Source organism: Poecilia mexicana, unplaced genomic scaffold, assembly GCF_051168715.1.
Source record: "Poecilia mexicana isolate PSO_F unplaced genomic scaffold, ASM5116871v1 scaffold_10, whole genome shotgun sequence".
Taxonomy (NCBI): Eukaryota; Metazoa; Chordata; class Actinopteri; order Cyprinodontiformes; family Poeciliidae; genus Poecilia; species Poecilia mexicana.
In genome coordinates this window covers 2,408,577-2,428,333 of record NW_028263379.1, presented here as the reverse complement: position 1 = coordinate 2,428,333, position 19,757 = coordinate 2,408,577, and the positions used below count along the sequence as shown (strand labels likewise).

The 19,757-nt window shown below is 41.4% G+C and overlaps 3 long non-coding RNA genes and 1 other non-coding gene across 5 annotated transcripts in view; all 4 read right to left on the bottom strand.

Moving 5' to 3' along the window:
* LOC106911700 (uncharacterized) overlaps positions 1 to 18,622 on the bottom strand; it is a 407,869-nt gene extending 389,247 nt beyond the window's left edge. Inside the window, exons 1-5 of one of the 2 annotated variants that reach the window (XR_015764418.1) lie at positions 18,550 to 18,622; positions 16,905 to 16,975; positions 16,016 to 16,075; positions 15,798 to 15,841; positions 15,370 to 15,576 (exon numbers count right to left, since the gene is read on the bottom strand). This is a non-coding gene — a long non-coding RNA (uncharacterized LOC106911700). Of the gene's footprint in view, positions 1 to 15,368; positions 15,577 to 15,797; positions 15,842 to 16,015; positions 16,076 to 16,904; positions 16,976 to 18,549 lie in introns of those variants that run through there. The other variant, XR_001416686.2, reaches the window with a different exon arrangement.
* Positions 1,820 to 15,363, bottom strand: LOC148156659 (uncharacterized). The gene is made up of 2 exons (XR_015764419.1): positions 11,560 to 15,363; positions 1,820 to 2,029 (listed from the first exon to the last, which is right to left on the bottom strand). It is a non-coding gene; the product is annotated as an uncharacterized LOC148156659 (long non-coding RNA).
* LOC148156660 (uncharacterized) lies at positions 2,486 to 8,709 on the bottom strand. The gene is made up of 2 exons (XR_015764420.1): positions 7,588 to 8,709; positions 2,486 to 2,869 (listed from the first exon to the last, which is right to left on the bottom strand). It is a non-coding gene; the product is annotated as an uncharacterized LOC148156660 (long non-coding RNA).
* Positions 16,684 to 16,884, bottom strand: LOC148156658 (small nucleolar RNA SNORA74). The gene has a single exon (XR_015764526.1). It is a non-coding gene; the product is annotated as a small nucleolar RNA SNORA74 (small nucleolar RNA).
* Positions 18,623 to 19,757: the final 1,135 nt, after the last annotated feature.

Below are 19,757 nucleotides of genomic sequence, written 5' to 3'. Positions count from 1 at the left end.
ATGAATGTTTTGTTTTATTAAAAAGCACTGTTTCATTGTTCATGATTAGCGGAATATTCATGTGCATGTTGGTAGCTATTCGGACTGAGAGTGACACAAGTTTGGACAGTGATCAGTTTTTGAACAGGCGCTTAGGGCAGCATCGGGTCAGTTTCGAGGAAGAAGAAGAGAAGATGGCGAATAGTGTAACGCTGTAGTGTAACGCACGGATCGATGAATGTGTTTTTGAATGTTCAGAAAAAGGGAAGTAAAGGAAATTTACAACCACCGCATTTCTCGACACCACTTTTGTTCGAGTGTGCAACATGTGTGCTGTTAGGAAAATAAATTTAAAATATGCTAATTTTTAAACTTAACTATATGTAGTCGGGGACATAAGTTTGATTATATTAATTTTAGCAACAGTTAACCTTGGTGCATGTGAAATATTAGAGCATGAATATTTTGAGTAGATTTTAATTTAGGTAGATTTGGATAATGATTCAATTCAAAATAACGACTGATTTTCTTAACTTACATAAAATCACAAACTGTTTTGAAAAAGGGCCTTCACTATAGAATGTCTTCTCCTATCAGAGGAAACAGATGTGCTGTGCTAGGCAGTTCACAAAAACAAAAGTAATACGTACTAGGTCAAATTCTTTGGTGTTTTCTATGAGGTAAGAAAAACACTAAATTCTTGAGAAAACAAAACTAGTATTTGGGATATTATGGAATTGCTCAGGTAGGAGAACGAGTAAGGTCTAGGTCAGGGGTCCCCAAACTTTTTCCTGCGAGGGCCACATAGCTGTTCCTTTCTCTGGTCGGGGGCCGGTCTTAGTTTTTGGAGAAAGAAACCGTAGAAAATTCTTGTCGACGGGGGGAGGGGGGAGGGGGAGGGCTGTTCTGTCTTTGAAACTGTCGAGCGGGGGGGGAGACACATTCGCGCTTTAGATAGATTTTTACCCAGAATACAAATGGAAAAAACCGTGAGTGAAACGGTGACTGGGACTGACTAGTATATATTCCATTGAGGGAAAGTTAGTTTCACATCTGCTCAAGCCCCCTGGTGGTTGAAGAAAAATCCACATATAAACTGGAAAATACAATATATGAAAAAAAACACTGAATGCTCTCTGGTATGAGGAGGTGGGCCGGATCCGGTATTGTTCAGGAGGCCGGACCAAATGACGTGGCGGGCCGGATCCAGCCCGCGGGCCGTAGTTTGGGGACCCCTGGTCTATGTGAAAAATAAATCTCTTTCTGGCAACTAGGGTCTTTGTTCAAATGTATAGAAAGGGAGGAACTGGGAGAGGCTCCAGATGTAACTGGCATGAGAACATCTTGTTTTGAGAGTGACCTTTGCTCTCTCTTTCTCTCTATCTTTGGTTTTGAATAGGTCTCCCATCATATCCAAGTAATTTGAAACTGCTTAGAGGTTTAGAAGGAGAGGACACACCTTCAATGCATATATTAAAATTAGGAATACACCTCTTAATAAAAGTCTTCACTTCACAGCAGCCAGCTGAATTGCTTCGTTTTGCAGCTGCACGAGCAATTCCCAAAAGCACCTTTGTTTTTCTCCTGCCTTTGCTTTTTCTCCTATTTTTGTATTTTGTTCATTTTTCTACTTTTCTCTGGTAATTAATGTATATTTTATGGTTTGGACTTCTTAATGATTTGGGTATGATGCTGAGCTGTTTTTCTATGCATTTAATTGTCTGAATAAAACTCTAGATATGTCTGAAGTTGAATGGTGACTGGTTGTTATCTGTGTGTTTTCCACTGTGTACATGCAGAACTCTGGATTCGGGAGACTAGAGGAAAAACAACGAACAAAGAAGTTTAACATTTTATTCCTCTAGATTCAATAGTGCTTAAACATTATTTTAATAAAATCAAAGCAGGTTTTATTTTAGTGCCAAATTATCACTATGAAAAGATGCTCAATTTTGCTTAGAAACAGGGGCACGGTATAGGGGGGAAAAGTGATGACAATTCTAGGGGCAGCAGACAGTAGGAAACAAGAATGACTGTGGCAGTTACTATGCTGCTAAGAAAAGTTAGAAAATCAGGTTTTCAGAAAAAATAGAGAGAGGGAGAGAGAAAGGCAAGAGTGTTAATTTATAACCCAGTTTTTCTCCAAGAGAGGTGGGTAGACTGTGAGATTATCAACCATTTAGCATAGTTAGCTTAGCTACAGACTACTGTTTGCCTTCATTTCACTAGCATTTAATGAATTAAGGAAAAAAATTACCAACATATTCATATATTTAACTTGTACCTTTTACTACTTAACAGGTGAGTCAGTCAGCAGCAGTTATAACCCACGTCCCTCCTGACCCGTCCTCTCCTGAGTGAAATTAAAGCTGCTGTATGTCACTTTTATATAAATATTTTTTTCACATATTTTTTAAAACTGTCATTATGTTGTGACAGTATGGTATGAGAGATAATCTGTGAAAAATCTATTTCAATCTGGACAGACTCAGACGAGAACAAGAAACAATTAAAAGATTTAATGACAGCAATGAATAACAGTTCTTTGGCGCTCGGGCCCCGGCAGCTGATTTGAGCTGAGATTTGATGTGAACATCCCGATAACTGATTAGGGATGCTCTCCCCCGGGGCCCGACACTGGTGGTGGTGGTCAGGAAGGGTTCCATCCTGGAGAACCGAAGGATGAGGGTGGAGATGGGGAGGTGGTGGGTTGAACGCAGCTGGGAAGCGTCTGACGGTTTGGGTGTGGATCCTCTTATGAAGAGCCTGATTGCTGATTGAACGTGCAGGGTGAGGTCCAGGCTGAGGACGGGGATGAGCATGACGTCAATGGGTGAACGGAGGGGGCGGAGTCTTCCAGCTTGAACCTCTGCTAAAGCTCCATTTCAATCTGGACAGACTCAGACGAGAACAAGAAACAATTAAAAGATTTAATGACAGCAATGAATAACAGTTCTTTGGCGCTCGGGCCCCGGCAGCTGATTTGAGCTGAGATTTGATGTGAACTCGATGAACATCCCGATAACTGATTAGGGATGCTCTCCCCCCAAAAAGGGGCCGAGGCCGGGGCCGAGGCCCGAGGAAAGGTGAGACCTAAAACTCGTGTGCTGACTTGAGAATGCAGGGAGAAAAGTACAATACGGTTGTAGACTAACGGATTGCAGAAGACCAGAAGGAGAGAAGCTGGCAGGAGTAATCCAATTTGATAGAGGGGTTTTCATGAGATCATGATGCACAGCTGAAGAATGAAGGCCTGCTCAGAGAAGGGGCCGAAATAATACGAGGCGCGAGAGTGAAAGATAGTTGAAGGTGTGGAGCCAGGCTGGGGATAGGATCAGCTAGATGACAAAATCACCTGGAGAATGATGGCAGGATAGGTGCCCACTGTAAGGGAGCCAACACTGGAAAGTATGAGGGAAAAAGAAAACCAACTGAGACATGGGCCAACATTGAGAGAAAGGCTGGGACATGGGCCAGCAGCAGGGGCAGAGAACGCTGGGACATGGGCCAGCAGCAGGGGCAGAGAACGCTGGGACATGGGCCAGCAGCAGGGGCAGAGAACGCTGGGACATGGGCCAGCAGCAGGGGCAGAGAACGCTGGGACATGGGCCAGCAGCAGGGGCAGAGAACGCTGGGACATGGGCCAGCAGCAGGGGCAGGAGATGCTGGGACATGGGCCAGCAGCAGGGGCAGAAGACGCTGGGACATGGGCCAGCAGCAGGGGCAGAAGACGCTGGGACATGGGCCAGCAGCAGGGGCAGAAGACGCTGGGACATGGGCCAGCAGCAGGGGCAGAAGACGCTGGGACATGGGCCAGCAGCAGGGGCAGGAGACGCTGGGACATGGGCCAGCAGCAGGGGCAGGAGACGCTGGGACATGGGCCAGCAGCAGGGGCAGGAGACGCTGGGACATGGGCCAGCAGCAGGGACAGGAGACGCTGGGACATGGGCCAGCAGCAGGGACAGGAGACGCTGGGACATGGGCCAGCAGCAGGGACAGGAGACGCTGGGACATGGGCCAGCAGCAGGGACAGGAGACGCTGGGACATGGGCCAGCAGCAAGGGCAGGAGACGCTGGGACATGGGCCAGCAGCAAGGGCAGGAGACGCTGGGACATGGGCCAGCAGCAGGGACAGGAGACGCTGGGACATGGGCCAGCAGCAGGGACAGGAGACGCTGGGACATGGGCCAGCAGCAGGGACAGGAGACGCTGGGACATGGGCCAGCAGCAGGGACAGGAGACGCTGGGACATGGGCCAGCAGCAGGGACAGGAGACGCTGGGACATGGGCCAGCAGCAGGGACAGGAGACGCTGGGACATGGGCCAGCAGCAGGGGCAGGAGACGCTGGGACATGGGCCAGCAGCAGGGGCAGGAGACGCTGGGACATGGGCCAGCAGCAGGGACAGAGGAAAAGCCAAAAAACAGAAAAAGAGTTAGCAATGGAGAGAGAAGGAAAAGTCAAGAGGGGAAGTAATCAGTGAGATGATAAAGAGACTCAAGACTTAGAATGCGGTAGGAGTGTGCTTGTGATGCGACATGTAGGTGGGAGCATGGAGGCGTGAGAAGGAAAATGGTACAAATCACTGGATAAGAATGCTTGCTTAGGCAAGAAAAGACCAACCACCACCAGCGAAATGTGCAGTGCTCACCTAGGCACTGAGGGAGCCCTCGCTAATAAATTACAGAGCGAGACCTGAGATTAAACATGAAATGAGCGATGCCGTCTAACGGCTGAACTGAACTGGGCAGAGGTGGAGACAGCTCATCAACAACAGTCAAAATGATCATGGGTGAAAAACAGATAAGATTAAAGTCGGTTGATGACATGAAACGGACTGGTGAAGGTTCAGCTTTATAGTAACCCACGACTGATGAGAGCGACAACTAGGGATTGCTTGCGGAGTTAGCCCCTCAGGAAACGGGTTATGGCTGTGGAACAATTTCGTAAAAAGCTGGAAACTCGAGCTGCTGAAATGAAGGTGAAGCTGAACCAACTACATAGGAGATCCCCCCCCCAAAAAAAGGGCCATGCCAGACGGACTGAATTTAAAATGAAAAATAGAAAGAAAATACTATCTAAACTCATCAAAAAGCTTTGACGTGTAGAGATGTGCCACTCGAATGAACTTCACGGACCTGGCAATGGGGTTGGGAGTTTAGACTAGAATGGCTGAGAGCTTTAGGATACCTGCAAGAGCTGGTTGCCGTAGTGACAGACCCACAAGAATGACTGGTAAGAGTCTAAAGGCTATTGGCCCAGAAGTGAGACTGGAAAGAGCACATTTGAGTATGGGAGCGGGGTAAGTGAGAGAACCGACTACATAGCCTGAAAGTGGCAGGATGGCCTGGGAAATAATCTGCCGATTCTGGGAGATCTTGAGATAAAAACTGAGAAGCGACCCATGGGACTTGAACAGGACACATCAGAATATGGAACAGCTTGGTTGATAGCGGCGAAGCAAGTAGACCAGGAATATCCAGAGTTCAGCTAAGAAAAACCTAAAACTTGAGCTACGAAAAGGATCACCTGCTGGAATAGCGACTGCCAGACCATTTAAATCTCTGGATTGTTCTGAACTGAGCTACCGGAATGAAATATGAATCATCAACCACTATACATTGCGCATGTGGAAAATACCTATAAATCGAATGCTTTAAAAAAAAAACACCACGTCTTGCATCGAGACTAAACCAGTTCTATTTAAGGTTGCTTTGATAAGTAGTGAATGGACACGAGCAAAAAAAATTTTTTTTTTTTTTTAAGAAACAATGATTGGACAATGCCCTCGTCAACAAGAATTTAAGGCCGATTAATAATTAGCAGAAGCGCTGGACAGACTCAACCGAACTGAAGAGGAATTATTAGTTGACTTCATGTTACGTTAGCAAGCCACTCTACTACACGTATTGCGTCGCAACAGGGTAAAAGTCCACAATTAGGTGAATGACAATTTATGCCTCATGCCGCAGTATGAGAAGGCCAGCTGAGACGCGAACCCCTGCTCCAGATGAGATTAGCTGATTGAATTGACTGTTAGGTCATGATAAGGAGTAAATTTAAAATATGCTAATTTTAAAAACCTGCCATGTCTTTATTGGAAAGCCTAATTATAGTTCTCAGATTAATAACTAATTCTGTCCTGTTAACCTTTATGTTACCTGTAGATAAAGTAGATTGTTTGCAGAGATCTTTTGAACTGCCCTTTGTGTGGGAAATCATCAGGAGAAGTTCCAGCTTTCACACTGATCTGTGAAAAGCCTTGAAACAGCAGGAGTCCAGGCCAGTAGAGGAGAAGCTCTGCTTCCACTTGTTTAGATAAAGGTGACAGTTGGAGCTTGATCTTGAAAACAAATTGCAGGGAGTGTCTAACTTTAAAGAGGATCAGAGACAGCTCCTGGTTGGATGAGCAAAGCTACGCCTTATTAGAATAAATAAAAGTCTAGAATACGCCTTTACTATAAAACTTTGTACACAGCAGTAACTACTCGGATTTGCTCTTGTAATTCTCCAAAGACGTCTAAGCACGTCTTTGCTTCCTTCTTCCATTCGACTCAGGTAAATTAATGCATGTCTCTGTTCTGCAGTTCTGTTGTAAATTCATGTGCGTCTTCTTTGGATTAAACTCTAATTCTGAGATGTCTACACTCATTTTCTGTGTGATTTAACTCGGCCGCCGGGAGAACCTGGGATCCGTGAGAAGAAGATGGAGCCAGAGATTTTCCAAAATTACAACAAGCAGAATGAATATACGTAGCTGAACACACACAACGACAATGGTCACGGGCGTCTTGTTAACGAGCTTAAGGGGTTGTATTGAAGTTAGTCATAACTAAGCTAACATCACCTGCATCCAGCAGCACTACTCTACTCGGTCGGTTAAATTACAGAAAGTATTGGCGTTATACTAGCGGCTCCTACGCCGTTGGCGACTGGTGTGAACGTCTCCGGGCTTAAGTTGCGTTTGAAATAGATGATATGTTAACAGCGCATAAAAAACTGTTTTAATTGCAGAACAAGGTTGCAGAGGACGCGATAAGGGAGATGGAGGAAACTCCGGTACCAAATCGATGCAGGAATATAAAAGAGTTGGCCATGTAGGTAAAACACGGGCTTGCAGAACAGCTGGGACACAACTGAAGTGTCCGCCCGTGCTGCCGGGCCTGGGTAGCATAAATTATAATACAGCTCAGACGACAAAGAATACTGCGCTGACTAGCGACGAATAACTAATGTGAAGCAGATAGATAACTGCGGTGACCAAACGACCCGTTAGTGATGGGCTGCACTGCTCGCAGTTGAGTGCACATGCCTGCTATTCATACAATAGACATCCCTCCAAGGCTGACTGGATTCTGACATACGCCTTGCAGCGCTTACACAACAACTGGTCACCTGCTGAACCAATGTTATGTTTAAAGGCGCCTCGGAGAAACAGGTGACGATGTTTTAGCTAAGTCAATGTTCGGATAAAAGTCCTTGAACATTAGAACCTGAGTGGCGCATGTATATACGGCCAAAGTGTTCGGGAGGGGATAAACTAATGAAAAGTGTCTGCGTTACGAAGTATTGCGAGACTCGAATGAGACATGAGAATGCTACGTCTTACCCTGGTAGCCTGAAACAGGCGTAGTGAGGGAAAACCAGAGAGGTGTTGCTGAGCGGGCTGACAGCGACCATGCAGGAGAGGGAAATCGTAGGCATGCTGATCCTTAGCGTGGCACTGGTGTGAAGACGACGGTGCGGGTTGAAACAGTGGGATCACGTGTCTGCTTGCCAGAGGTGGATCGTGGAGTAGGTGGCGAGGGAGCGGGAGATGGAGAAATCCCAGTCAGGAGAGAGAAAGGCGGAAGACGCTACATGAAATCATCGAGGAATCTCTTGCATCTGAGGAGCATCCCGACAGCCTGAGACGGGCGTAGAGGGGGAAATCCGGAAAGGTGCTGACCATGACGACATGCGGAAGTGAGAGAAGCTTGGCGGGCGAAGGAAGAAGCCTTTTGCTGCTTCCATCAGATCCTCCCTTTTGATTCTGTCGTTTTTCTTTACGTGGCATCTTTAAACAGGCTGTTCCCTCCACGTAGAGCTCCGCAGTTAGCTACCTTGTCTCACGACTGTGCGGGAGGTAATCCGTCGTGCATCACGGGCCAAAGGGGTCGAAGTAAAAAAGGTGACCGGAGGGCTTATGTTTTTTCGGAGGTGGATCGTGGAGTAAGTGAAATTCTAGACAGGTGAGAGATAGGCGGGAGAAGCTGCTTGAAATGATCGAGGCTGGGGCCGGAAGAAATCTCTTGCATCCGGGGAGCGTCTGAGGGTTAAAAGAAAGGACCAACGCAGGATGCGAAGTCGAAGGACGGGGAATCACGAAGCTGTGGAGGAGCTGAGACGTGCAGATGAACGGATTGAACGCAGCTGGGAAGCGTCTGACGGTTTGGGTGTGGATCCTCTTATGAAGAGCCTGATTGCTGATTGAACGTGTAGGGTGAGGTCCAGGCTGAGGACGGGGATGAGCATGACGTCAATGGGTGAACGGAGGGGGCGGAGTCTTCCAGCTTGAACCTCTGCTAAAGCTCCATTTCCTCTGCCTTCTCCAAGTGCTAGAAACAACCAGTCAGTGGTAGGAGAGTTTTAGTGCTGTCAGTCACAATCTCATGTGGTGCTGCTCATCCTTCATCCCCCTCGATTTGTGCCATGTTGCTGCAAGCATAGCACAGAGCAGTGCAGATTCAAACTGAATGCTCAGTTCAGTTAGTATAGCTACCAATGACGGCAGATAAATGGTTTCTTGTAATGATAAGTTGTTTCTCCACCATTAGCACATTTAGTAGTGAGTGAATGAGGCTAATTCACAGTGCTAAGAGCGTCCTGGTAGTTCTGATTGGTTGTTTTCATTAGAATGGTGCATTACTTTAACCAGTAATAGTAATTCAGGAAGGAGATGATTGTTTTCACAGATTATCTGTCTCATAACAAACTGCTACGACATGGTGACAGCTTTAACAAATGTGGGGAAAACATATTTTTTATTAAAGTTATGTACTGCGGCTTGAATAAAATGCAACTACATAGCACTTTTGAGAAGTCTGGATTGCTTTATGTGTAGTTGCACTTTGCTTTTGGCTGTTGCTCATGGGGAGACATTTCAGTAATCTAATAGAATAACTGTTGGATGTAAAATTCATGAGCAGTAAATATTGTGCTAATTATCAGTATTGAACTGAAGAAAGCAAAGCAGATGCAAGCCTTTAAAATTGTGACGCTTTTTATGGGTGAAATATACCCAAAAAATTGTAACAGCAGCTGCGCAAGGGGGCCCATACAAATTTTTTGTCATGGGGCCCACGTTTTCTGGCTGCGCCCCTGCTTAGAAATACTTATCTTATACAGAGATAGATACTTATTGTTTTTAACAGGTTGTTAATGGGTACTTTTATCAGTACTTTCTACCACAATAGGAACTTTGAGGAAATTCTTGACTATAATATGGCCAGAAATGAGTTTGACACCCAAAGACCTTATGTCTTTCACACTCTGACCTCTAGATGGTGATAAAGTGCAACTAATGTCATGAGGGCTTTTAATAGACAGGTCTAAGATAATTAATTAAATTATTTAATGCAGCAAAATGCTAATATTTAATTCGTACAAACATTTTTTGGATTGGTTTTTAGATTCTCACAGCTGTGATACCTATAATGACATTTTCCTACTGTGTATCAAAGTGGGGAAAAAATTCGGTAACACTTTATTTGAAGGGGGTTGAATAAGACTGACATGACACTGTCATAAACACCTGTCATGAACATGAATAAGTCTTCATGAATACTTATGACTGTTGTCATAAAGCGTCATTCAGTAAATTATGACACTTTTAATACAAAGTTGACATTATTCAAAATGTCTTTGTTATGACAACTTGACATTAACCAAGAAATCATTACTGATATAAATTTGTTATAAAAGTATTACTGGTTGCACTTTAAAAATTAGGTAACTTTATGTTATTAAAGGTAAAGTTTAAACAGTAATGATTTCCTGGTTAATGTCAAGTTGTCATAACAAAGACATTTTGAATAATGTCAACTTTGTATTAAAAGTGTCATAATTTACCGAATGACGCTTTATGACAACAGTCATAAATATTCATGAAGGCTTATTCATGTTTATGACATGTGTTATGTCATGTTTATGAAAGTGTCATGACAGTCTTATTCACCCCCCTTCAAATAAAGTGTTAGCAAACATTCTATATGCTTTGAGTTCGGCTCAGCTTTCATTTGTTTCAACTGATCAGGCATTCCTCACATAGATTTAAGTAGAAGCTTCACTGCATTTCTACTTTGGTCCAGAGGTTTTTAAACCTGACATGTTGATTCTTGGATGTGGAGATTAGACAGAAGTTCAAGTCCTGAATGTTTGTTCAGTTTGGTTCAGATTACTTTGTGCTATTCTGTGATTAGTGTTTTAATGTAGGATTGCTGCGAGGTTAATCCCACACATTGATACAAGCCAGATTAAAACTATGTTGGTTAACAGCAACATAACATTAAGTCCACTGAACAGAGCAGGAAAACCAACCTGCATTTAGTCCAAGTAGCAGATGATAATCCAGGAGTTCATAAGGCTAAAACGATGAAATCAGATCACCAAACTTAAAATGAGAGTTGTTGCGGCAACAACTAGGGGTGCCGCCAGGAAACTTGGGCCCCCATACAAAAAATTTAATTTGCCCCACCTGCTGTTGCAATTTCTTGAGTCTATTTGACTAAAGAAAATGACAGTTTTAATTTTTAAAACATTAAAAAACACAAATGGAGATATAATATAATCAGTTGAGCTGTGGTATAAATGGATTGAAACAGCGGTTTTAAATTTGTAACCATTCTGATCTGGACATCCAGGGAGTGAGGCGTTTGTAAGTATGAAATAACAATTGCAGGGACAGTAACAATGGGAGTTAATTCAAATGTTCAAAGATGACCAGAGGTTGTCTTTTCTCTGGATTTCAAAACCCTCAAGTCCACATGTTAGAATGTTGTTGAGCAAGACATCTAAACTCAGGTGATAATGGTTTTAAAGGTAGATAATGCTGCTGGGTGTCAAACCTAAAATCTCTTAGGACTGAGAAGAGACAATGCTTTTCTGGACAAATTCATCTCTAGGGATGGAGACAACGCTTCTGCAGACAAATTAAATCTTTCAAGTAGTGAGAAATTGAAATCTTTTAGGACTAATATGATGTCATAGTGGACAAATTAAAATGTAGAGGAATTAAAACAACAATGCAGAGTACAAATTAAAATCTTGAAGGATAAAAGAAAATGACAGAGATAAATATTTGGTTAAGGCTTGGTCCAGTGACTTGGACCACCATAGATATATTCTGAGGACCACCAGAAGCTGCAGTTGCCTTTCTGGTAAGCAAGTATCAGTCCCAGACAGAGCAGCAGGCAGTGAGACTGCTTCTTCCAAGATTCTCTCTGTGGTTCTGTCTCTATTTCCTCTCTCCTCTCCCATGTTTCAGGGTGTAATTGCGGTCCTTCCCCACACGGTGCTCTCTAATATAGTCAATTGTTCTCACCTGTTCCTCCATTAATCCACTCTCTCCCAGTTATAGTCTTTCAGGTTTTAGCTGCTCATCACTGGATTCTTTCGACGTTGTCCATATGGCTCCCGTCTTCCTTGTTCTCTTCTTGTAAGTTTTTGCATTCCACAACACATTATATACTGCTTGCCTCTTACTGGCATTGGGAACTATCAGCTTTTCTACATAAACATAAAAAGAAATTCACTATTAGTAGAAAGTGTTCCTTGATATAGAGTTAAAATTTACATTAAGTAAGGAAAGTTTTCCTGATAATATTTTGTATTAGAGACCAAATTAAAGCATCAAGCCAATAAGAAATTAGAAGACAGAGAACATAGACAGAATTTATGATTGAGGGATTTAATGAAAAGCTGTTATTCAGAGGGAAACTAGAGAACAGGATCGGAGGGAAGGAAATAGAGATTATGTGGAGTAAAGATAAACTATTAATGTCATAAAACAAATAGTTTATATGGCCATATTTATGTGTTGCAACACAGAAAGATCACAAAAAGAGACATAAAAAAATACAGACACTAGTCTCTGATCCCAGGTCCAGACTTCTCAGATCTCTGATGTTCTGATCATCCCAGGCTGGATCTCCTGAGCCTGGAATCCTCCACCTTCAACACCACCAGTCAGGTGGTGGAAGATGAGAGAACCCAGTTGACGAAAAAAAGCAAGAAAACATATTTTTACCCAACTAACAATTTAAAATATGGATGAAATTGAGGTCACTGTCAAAACTGACAGTAACCTCAGTGACAGAAGAATATGCATTTCTTCTGTCCATGTGTATTCACTTTATTTAACCCTGTTGTCTTTTCTCTGTATTTCATTTCTCTATCAACTTATGTCACATGATTTGAGCTGCTGATCTACTGGTTGTAACAGATTGTGAAGAGGTGACGCCATGATGATGACTTGATCAGATACGGTGACCAACAGGTGCAAACATGCAGCAAACAGTGAAATGAGGTGCAAACGGGTGAAACAGCACAGAAAAAGTTAAACTAAAAGATCTTTTTACATTTCCAAACTGAACTTACTTGTGCAGTCATTGAAACCAAAAACATGTTTCCACCATTTTTTCTATCAAACTTTGAGTAGAATTACCCAAACATGCTGGTGTTATCTGTCTGAATACCAACATTGACTGATAAAAGTCACTATGCCTTATCAGGCATGAATTTAAATTGTATACCTAGTGGTGAGACGCTTTACCAAGGTCGAGAAAGAGTTGCATGTTGTTAGACAAAGGGGCCCATAGTAAAGAGTTACATTTTTGATTCTGTTAGACTCTAAGGCCCATTTCTCAGAAAACAGAAACTTATCAGGCCACAGAGACATGATGTGATTTCAGGGAGTGTCTTCAGTCCATATAATCAGCTACCCTCCTCCTTCTCCTCAGACGCTGCACAGACTTTTTTAGAAACTCTTCTTGAATGTAAAGGTAAAGGCATCTCCTTTCAGCGCTGAAAGTGAATAAAATAAATAAAGTCTTAATTTTGTTGGCTGATTTCATGCTTCATGTGTCAGTACAAAGTTGGAATCATCGATTAGGATTTTCCATCCTTAACACTAGTAAAATATTTACTCTGTTTTCTTCTCAATACAGCAACTAAAGAACTATTAATTTTGACAATGAGTCTGAAGATTATATGAGGCACCCTGGCGAGGAAAGGTATTAATTACCAGCACCTCACAGGATCAACAACTGACATCGAAGGCAAGATTGAAGATATCACTTGTTGGAAATATTATGCATCATTCTTACATGTGTATAGATTATTGATCGTACCTAGTAGTCTTATATTACTAAGTGTTCACTGTCTGTGTTAAAACATTAGACTGCTGTGTTGAAAACTTTTTGCACCAAGTATCTCTGCTGCAAGATAACTGATTTTTCCCTCCACCCTTGAGAGAAATCGCTCCCAAGGGAAAGGACTAGATGACCTGTGTGTAGACAAAACTTGTCTTCTGTCTCTTCTCTTTATCTCTCCCTTCTCTGAAAATAAGTCATCAGACCGCGTGGTGGGCAGCTTGCTGAAGTGGTCCGCTGCATCTTCTCCTTTCATGATAGCTTGGTAAAAACTCACATAAGTTGTCTGTTGTTCTTTTTATGTAGGTTGATGAAAAATACCCATCATCACTGACACCATGAGAGCTTCTTTGCTTAACTTAAGATGGCATTATTGACAAAGTTTTAGAAGTTGTTAAAGACAAGTGACAAGTTGACACAAGTGTGTTGCTCCATAGCTTAATTTAACACTGAAACCATTTGTAAGTTGTGTTTATAAGTCGATTCTATTGTGCAGGATAAATCAGATATTTACTGAAGGGGTCTTCTGAAGTATTATGTATTTTACAGTCACGTAGTGTCATGTTATTGCACAATGAAGTACCTATGTTACCTTCACTTGTTATGGAAATGCTGTGTATATCAAATATAACGTAAAACAAATTTGACTTCATAATTTAACATCTAGAAATCGGGCCTTTTCTTGCTTCCAGCACAAGATTAAAAGATTTCTCAAACTTTCACCACAGAATCGAGGCAACATTCCAGGTATGTTTTTGATGAGGGATAACATATGATGTAAAGCTAAAAAATTTGATTTCACATAACACTTCCCCGGGACTGCAGTATATTCATTTATGTTTTTGGTTATTGTTCTCTACCATAGATATCCAGTGCAGCTACACTGAATGAACATCAGTCAGATGACAGACATTTTACAAACTGATGGTTGCTTTCAGTTCTCTGTGATTGTCGATGACAGAGAAGATTGTGAAAGATTTCGAACAGTGGTCCATTTACCGCAATCATTTCTCTATTCAGAGGTAATGTTTCTCATCTTTAAACAACGATTGTGATTGACAGCGCTAAAACCCATCTCATTCCTCTGATTGGTTGTTTTTAGAGAGCACTGGGAGAAGGCAGAGGAATTAAATTGTCAGATAATCTCTCAACATATTGACAGTCTTAAATGTGTACTTTTTGTTAATAAAAGTTACATACTGCAGCTTTAATTTCACAGGAGGGGGTCAGGAGGGACGTAGCAATAGACATCTATAATTTAAATGCAAGCTAAGGCAGGACTATTTGGACTGAAAGGAGGCTGTTTTTTATTATTTTATATTGTTTGAATTTCTGTCACTAATATAGTGAGACAGGAAAAATCTACATAGACTCCCTGGAATGATGCCAACTAGCTTGTCACTGAATACAGTGTTGCTCACTGTTTTCACTGGGACAGGGAGGAGGGGTTATTCTGATAAGGGGGTTAGAGCTGCTGCTGACTGACTCATCTGGTAAAAGGTACAGGGACAAGATAAATATATGAATATGTTGGTAGATTTTTTTTCCCTTCATTCCTTAAATATTAGTGAAATGGAGGCAAATGGTCTGTAGCTAAGCTAACTATACTAAATGGTTGATAATCTCAACTAACTACTCAATTGTAGCCCAGAAAAGCTGGGCTACAATTGACACTTGTCTGGGAGTGGTAACATTTATTTTTTAATGATAAAAACAATTTAAAAAACACATAATTCTGTAATTGACAAGGCCCCATTTTTTTCACCCCATTTGTATGAAGAAAAAAAAACAAAAACAAAACTATTTTGTGGAGGGCCCCCTGTCGGTCAGGGGCCCTTGGAATCGTCCTAACTTGTCCCTTTTTTACAGCGCCCCTGGCAACAGCTAATGGGGATCCAAGCAAATAAAACAAACTGCAACTGGATCCCTGCTGAAAACATATAAGCAAACTAAACACCTTTACCAGCAGCACCATAAAACACACAGTTTTTTTTTTTTATTGGCTTGATCCATTTCAGCTTGTAGCATACAGTCTCGACAGCAAGTCATGTCTAAAGTAAAAATAGAAGTAAAATAAATGATCATTCATAACTAGGACATAACGACTGTCCTGACGGCAGTGAAGTGAAACAGTGGCTCAGGTTGAGTGAAGATGGTCTGGATGCATCTTGCAGTGAGCCTCCTTTCACCTGATCACAAAACAGACAATATTTCACTGGATTTCTAACAATGAACTTAGTTTGTTGTTTCAGGTCTTCAGTCAGGTTCTAGTAAACTGGTTTTATTTGAACCTGTGCCAAGTCCTGACTTTCTCTCCCAATACAATGATTCCACAGCAGAGAGGAGTCTCTGCCATGGCAGTACCGATTGGGTCAACAGGTCTTCCTGCTTCCTCACACACCTGACTCACCTGAGCTCCAGCTGCTGTCCCTGGCTGGCCAGCAACTCTCCATGCTGCTGAGAGAACGGAAAGCAATCAGAGGATTTCATCGGTGTGCTGAATCCAGGTTGTTTTGTGGCTGCTGTGCTCAGGGTTTTTCTTCACCATGGCTTTGGTCAGTATAATGTGTTATGACACATCACAGCACACAGCCAGCTCTACCTGAACCACATCAGGAGTTCACTCACCTTCTGTCTGTGAGAAGCAGCAGCAGGACCGTCAGCAGAGGGCGCTCTTACAGGCTCCGCCTACAGCAGAAAAATTATATTCATTTTCTAAATGACTTCTCTACAGCCATGAATTTAACTCAAACATGAGCTGTAGAGCTCTTCAGGAGCTCCTGAACACCTTCTACATGTTTCATGACTTCCTGCTTGCTTAACTCTAGTATGGAGCTTTTCAAAACCGTACTGGCTGCATTCAGACATTTATGGTTCTAAAGAAATTCAAGTGAAGGAAGTTTTACCCCTTGGGACCCTGCAGGACTATCATTTCACCTTCAACCAGCTCAGGTGGCTGGCGGCTACCTCTCCTTTACAAACCTGACAGACTGTAGGATGTGACCAGGACTGAAATCCATTTGTGAAATAATTACTAACTTACCAATTGATTAATCATTAATCATTAACTAGAATGTCCAGACTCAAAATGGCCATTTGCTGAAACAGTCAGAGCAGTAACTAAGCCATTAAATCTATACATTTTGCATTGAAGATAAATGAAAGTGTTGTTTGTGGGGCACTGCAGTGGTTCAGGATGTGACCCATACCCATGATCACCCCACATGGATAAACGTTTCATAATGATAGATGACAATAATCTGCTCAGTCTTCCTCTGTGGTTCATTCAATTAGGAAGTGTGAAGCCCTCCACTAGGCCTGCCCTGCAGTTCCACCAGGACTGGCCACTCTCTTTGGGCCACGCTCTGCTGCAGCTCTGCAGCATCAGCCTCCAAAACAGAGGGGACGCTGCTGAGGCGGAGAACAGAGGCTTTCTCTGCCAGCTCCGTAACACTGAACCAGGCAGTCAGGGCCTGGCCAGCTGACTTAGAGCTGGTGGGTGGGTGTGTGTGAGTACCTGTAGTCCCAGAGGGGAAGTATGGTGGGGGAGTTGTCTTACAGCTCCTCCATCAGGTTGGTTCAGCACCTCTGAAAGGACGACGGTCACTTTAGCTGCATTCATGGTCAAAAGCTAAAACCAGACATTCTCTTTTCCAGCAGCTTCACAAATGGACTAATTTAGGGGAAGTAGTGGGTGGTTTTGTAGAAAAGGGCAGTAAGAAAGTATTAGTATGTTTGAAAATCTCCTTTAACCCATCAGACTGAGAACTTTGTATTTTTGTTCATTGAACGCCTCGTTTAAAATGAGTCGCTATTAGAGGAGAAACCTTAAAGATGGACAAGATGTTTTTAATCCTAATAGAAGAAGGAAACCAACAGCTCTTTCCTCCACCTGCTAACACAACAGGTCAACAGTTGGCTTGTTTCCTGCTAATCTTGTTGCCAGTTTCAGATTTATTTGCTTCTTTTTGGCAGGACAGTGAACAAAACCCCAAACAGTTCTCATCAACCCGCAGAAGCACTCTGAACTTCAAATATCATTCCTTCAGCCTAAACATCTTACAATAACATGACTGCTACTACTTCAATATTTATGCTGAATAATGATAACATATTCATTTTGTTAATTACCCATCATGTAATAAGGCTGGACTGGACCTGAGTGGGGCTACTGAAATAATTCACACTTTCTGATTTTGAGGAATATTGTTTTAGATACTTTTAATGCAGATGACTAATAATAATTGTGAATTCACTGTGAAAAAAATAATTCAATACAAAGTTGTGGAAATCTCAATTTAGGAGATTTTTGGATTCTTCTTTTTAAAGAAAACCCAAACAAATTACTATCATTAATCTTCAGCTGATGTTTCCTGAACAAAGCTTAAGTTAGTTTCCAATTGAAGACAAGGCTAAAAGATGAGTCTCTCTCGTTTTCTGCCTTCTGCTCAAGTTTAAAACTTGAAGAAAGCAGAATATGTCACTTTAAATACACACTAGACTATTCTAGAGTCTTTCAAACAGTTCGATGCTTTTTTTTTTATACCTGGCTGAGACACATTAAACTGATCCAGCTTAAAAATTCCACTTCAAACTATTCAATCCAGGACTAACCCTCAGTCCAGTCCAGACCATACTGAGCTAGGTTCAGATGAAGGTTTAACTTTTAATGAAATTAACTAGTGTATTAACTCGAAGCACTGAAATCACCCTTTATTGAACTTTTACATGCAAGTAAAAGTTTAACAAGTCACAGCATGCGTTTCAAATAGTCTATTGAAGGTTTAGAAACTTTTAAGTGTTATAGTTTTAAAACTAGAGCAGTTTATAAATGCTCAAGGCAGTAAAATATTGTTGTAATTATCCTTAAGGCTTTTCACAAAAAGGAATAAACAGTCAGAAGCCAACTTCATGTTTCCATGAAAAGAAATATTTCAGTTTTCATTCATTCATTCATTCAGACCTTATTTTTAGCATCAATCAGTAGAAGAACACATGATTTGTGTTCTGTTGAGGGGAAAACGGATTTGTTGGAAAATTGGGAAACATTAAAATACCACAGAATCGTTTTCATACAAGATGGACACCTTTTCAGGTATTATACCATTGTATCCGCATAACACTCTCGTTTTATCAATGTTAAAACAAAAAGAAGAACTTACACTTCGCCACAACTAGCATATCCCACAACACACCACATGGTAGCAGCCCGCAGAAAGACAGACCGGATGCCGAGCAGATACTTATAAACTGCTCACCGCTGGGGATTGTGGGAAAAAGGAAGCTCTTTCAAAGATCGTCTTTTCGAAAGATGTTTTACTCACCTTTTTTTTTTACAATGCACCTTGACAAACTCATTCTTTACTATAGTTTGTATAATGACAAAGGCAGTACAAGTTCAAATGTCATTTAAAATATGAATACTAGCATGATATGTCTGAGTCCCCAGGTCACACTAATTGGGAAAATACACCACTTAATCATGTGGTGTTCTGTAGTGCATGAATGTGTGTACAGCAGAGAAATTGACTCTCACACACAATGAAAAATCAAAGGAAGAAAGGACAATGTCGAAATAACAGAAAAAACAAAAAATATTTTTAAATTGTCTTTATTCTTTATAAATTCTTTATAAACCCAAAATTCATGTCTTATTTACATGTTTTCTTTGCACGTATGGCCTGTGACTTTCCGAAAATGTTGGATTGAGTGTAGTTTTGAACAAATGTTGGATGGAGTGTAGCTTTGAACAAATGTTAGGTGATTACAATCACCTAACAATTGTTAGGTGATTGTAATCATGATTTCTGATCTATATATATATATATATAGATAGATAGATAGATAGATAGATAGATAGATAGATAGATAGATAGATAGATAGATAGATAGATAGATAGATAGATAGATAGATAGATAGATAGATAGATAGATAGATAGATCAGAAATCATGATTACAATCACCTAAAGCTATTATCTATTACTGCCTTACTTTATAATTTCTTTTATATTTGTCAACAAACTGGATTTTCTCTCCATTAGCTCTTCAAACTGATATATATATCAGCGTTTAAGAAAAGAAAATTCCTCAGCATTCTTAGAATTAATGTTCCTTTAATATTGGGTAAGAAAGGTTGTCTGGAAACATGTAGTGTGTTTGTTGAAAGCATCATATCCTAATAAAAGAAAACCCAACCTGTCTTTCAAATAAAAATACAAATTTTATGATAAAAATGAGACTGGTGATTATTAAATTCTAGTTATGTCTATTTTAGTTCATAATTAGATTTGTGACAGAGATGAATACAATTCGAACTTCAGAAGAATAATAGAATAATGAGTAAGAATATTACTTTAAATACATATTACT